The sequence below is a fragment of the Microchirus variegatus genome (assembly GCF_963457635.1).
Source record: "Microchirus variegatus genome assembly, chromosome: 15".
In the NCBI taxonomy this organism is placed as follows: domain Eukaryota; kingdom Metazoa; phylum Chordata; class Actinopteri; order Pleuronectiformes; family Soleidae; genus Microchirus; species Microchirus variegatus.
Genome location: NC_139816.1, coordinates 8984366 through 8988453, shown reverse-complemented (window position 1 = coordinate 8988453; position 4088 = coordinate 8984366).

Here is a 4088-nt window from a genome sequence, read left to right as displayed (position 1 = left end):
CACGACTAGTGTACAAACATGGCAGAGCTGGAAGCGGCAGTGATGCATTGTGGGTGCGAAACACCCCCCCCTCACCGCTGCCTGCTCCGATATTGCTGCACCAGAAAGAACTGAATGTTAAAAATGCATAAGGCGGCACACAGGCTGTCTGAGAGCGGACTCAGGTAAACACGCACAGGGGGGTCAGTATGGATGTTTGACCTCCACAACGTCACGTGGTACATTCTAGTGAAACAGTTGGAAAGGTTCAATTAATTGCAGTCCATACACGGGCCTCATTAGAAGCTTTAAAGACCCTGTGTGTAAAAAAAACAAAAAACAGGTGAAATTAATTTCATTTAGCAAATTAGAAATTAGAGATAAAGTACCCATATTTAATCTTAATCTTTTGAGTTGTGATGATAACAGAAGGCTACCAGCACACTTAAAGGGGAAGGGTGAGGTGCGAGATATTCAGATCTGCAACTTTGACAATAAATGTTAAAGTGTAAAATAAAATAAAATAAAAATGTTTCATATATGTAATGTACGTAGACATTAAAGCACCAGTTTACAACTTATTTTGTCACTTCTAGTGTTGCTACCGCTCCAGATATTTCCTGAAAAAATGCCGTCTTTCGGGGGAACTTTTTGAAAAAAGGAAAAAGGAAAAATATTGTTTACGTTTCGTGCAGTTGGATGTGTCTGGACGTCGTCTAAAGCTATTCACAGTTGGGCAGAGTCTGCACCGGTCAGCACTAGTTGTGGACAGCCAGCATGGTTAGTTGGCACAGAAATCTGTAAGTGTGTGAGGGGGTAAAGACCCAACTGCAAACACATGTTGCCTCCGGCCAATGAAAAAGAGTAGGTGGGACACAGGAAATAGCATCAGAAGACAACAGGAAGTAGCAGGATTATCAAAACCCTTGAAACTGTTGCTCTTATAGACACAGTTGAACCCAATGCATTGTTCTGTGTCTCCACAGACACATCAACAAACCACTATTATCCTGAGAAGCACAGAGACAGTTGTGTGGCACTGATAGGCTTAATCAGCATTCATCAGCACTCATTTGACATTGGTTTAAATCTTAATTAACCCTTTATGGTACTACTCAACTATTTGGTCGACCACACTTTAAGTCACTATATCTCATTGAAAAATGCATCAAGCTGAACTCAACATGACTGAGCCATCTCTACCATTGTGTCTGTGAGCAGTAGGCCTTTACAGCATTCCTTCAAACAGCAAGTGACACAAAAAGAAAATTCACTCGTCCTTTGATGACGCATATCGGCGGGACTTTCGAAGACTATTTTGTTGACATATTATCGTTTCAGAGGAGTTGTTGTACAGAATTATTTAACTTAATTCAACAAAAATAAGTCTTATAAAGATCAAATCATTTTTTCAAAACATGCTCTACCAAACAGTTGACTTGCCATTTTATGGTAAAGGTAGAGAAGCTAGCTAATGTTGTTAAAATGGTTACTTTAATTTATTGATCAAGAAATTGCACTTAATGTTCTCTCTAAATTCTCTGAATGTAGTACTTTTATCATGAACAGACAACTCAACCGTTTGGTAGAGGATTGTATCTGAAATATTGTAGGGTCTAGTTTGAAATAAAAAATATACATATATTGATTGTCGTTATTGTTATCATAGGTGAATAAAACATGCAAATAAATTATTTTTCCTTTACTTTTTTCTTGGTGAGTACCTTAAAGGGTTAAATAAACATATGAATTGTAATGTTTTAATTACTTTGTTTTTATCTGCTCTTGCATTTTTGCATTGTGGCATGGTACAGTATAGTCTCCCAATGACCAATAAAAGTTGGCTCATCTACAATCAGCAAAATACCAGTAAGGCTAATCAGTCTTTACATTTTTCTGGAGGTTTTTTCCCACTTTTCCAATAGCAATTATTCTATTTTCCCTCTGTGCACGGGCTAAGTGTTTGATTTTTAGGATTGCTATGAGACATACTGTAGACTGCTCATAAATCAAACCGAGAAATTTGGTCAAAGTTTATTTATTTTGTTTTATTAAATTGCCATTTTTAACTGGTAGTCATTTGGTTGATGTTGAAAAATGTTGCTTAATCTTTATTCAATTCACCACATTGATTTATCTATGCCTGTGAGATCAAAGCTTTTTATCTCTGACCCAATTTCTTTTTCTTTCCCCTTCCTCTTTGCGAGCTCAGGTCTGGGAGTCAAAGTTGTTGTCTGCGTCTACAGCAGAATTCTAACCCTCCAAATTCCTCCTGGGCTGACAAACGTCAACAAAGACCCCAGGAGACACCAAAGAGAGGTGAGCAGTGAACTGAAGCCTCATTGTATTGGCTCATTATGGTGTCCCGCAGTGAGGAAGAAGCTATTTTGTAGCACCACAAGGTCAATATCTGAAAGCCTGGGCGATGGAGGGGATCAGCCGTGAGATTTTTAATTTGAGAAAGCGTAAAGGGACTTTCCGAGTGAAAGACAGTCTGTGAATTATAATAGAGTGTGAGGATTGTACGGGCAAGGTGTTGAGTTGGCAAATGTGGCCTTTTTTCCTCTCTTAAATGTATATGAAATATAATTTGTCGGCAGTATTTCAAGCTCCCAGACACTTTTTTTTTGTATGACATGTGCAGTGCCTCTGTATTCCAGGTTTAGTTCAAACAAAAAATGTAAACTGTAAAGTGCATTTTTCATGATTTACATACGTGTACAAACTCGTGTATCAATGTCCATCCTATAAATGGATGCAGGTGCAGTATTTCACATCATACTTAATATTCACTGCAAACAGCTGTTTCCCAGCGCTGTATTAGATATTTCTGTGCTCCCTGGATTCACTTTCCCAGGAATTTTGATTTCACCTCCAAATGGATGTGAAAAGGGGAGCTGTCACACTCCATTATGGTGACCTCAATGATTCTGTGCCCTACCCAAATCCAGCGGTTTTCCATAACAATGCAAATTATAGGGTGCAAAGCTGAGGGAGACAAGACTTGTTATTTTCCAACCAAAGGACAGAGGTTCTTTACAACAAACTCTGTACGCCTCTGTACGTGTAGACTTTTGAAAGAATGCCAACTTGGAAGTTGTTTTGTGCGGCACAATACATTTTTGTTCACAACACTCTGCATCCGTCAGTGAGAAAGTGACACTCAGTGAGGAGAAGGATCATGTAGGGATGCAATAGATTATTTTGTAAACATTAAAGAAATGTGGGTTTGATAAATTAAAAAAAAAAAAAACTTTGCTGCATTTGCTGCAGACTAACTCTGTCTGAGACCTTCTGAGACTGAGTTTGTGTCCAATTGGGAACAAGTTCCTCAATGAGGGCATGTCAGAAGAATGTATTACCATGCATGTAAGACCTATTAGCTTAATACATTCCAAAAGGAAGATTTGCTTTTGGCAGATTTGGTAGTATGTGGTTTAATCCCACATGGTATTCTGTGGTTTGAATCCCATATCTTTCACTGGACACTGGACAGGGATTTTGGGATTCCAGCTTTTTTTATGAGCATATTGTTCCATTTCATGTATTTATATGTATACGATATGAATTTGTAACACACACACACACATATATATAAATACAAAATCTGTGTTTTTATTCCAATCAGCTAAATTCATAGGATCGTTGCAGTTGAATGGTATTGCACTAAAACAGGCAAAGAATCACAGGAAAACTTCACTGTAAAGGGAAGCCATATTTATTGGCTTTCATTGGGGATACAATGCCGTATTTATTTAATATAAAACTAAAAAGCATTGCCAAAATAAAGCAGGTGTAAAAAGTACGAGGAGGATAGATGGATAGATGACAAACTAGTAAAAATGGTATCTAATATATAATGAACGCACAAAATATATACAAATATCACAATAAAATATAAAATATATGGTTATGGGAACATATTAGAAGAATACATAAATATAGTGTTAATTGTTTAATGTGTGTGAGGTAATAATATACACATGTAAGTCCTGTGTGATAGACTTCAGTCAGTGACCCACATCTCAGTGCAGCGAACTGTCAACAGAGGAGGTGAAGAGGAGGAGAGGGCGGGGCTTAGCACTCACCGGCTGTCCTGATTGGACGCA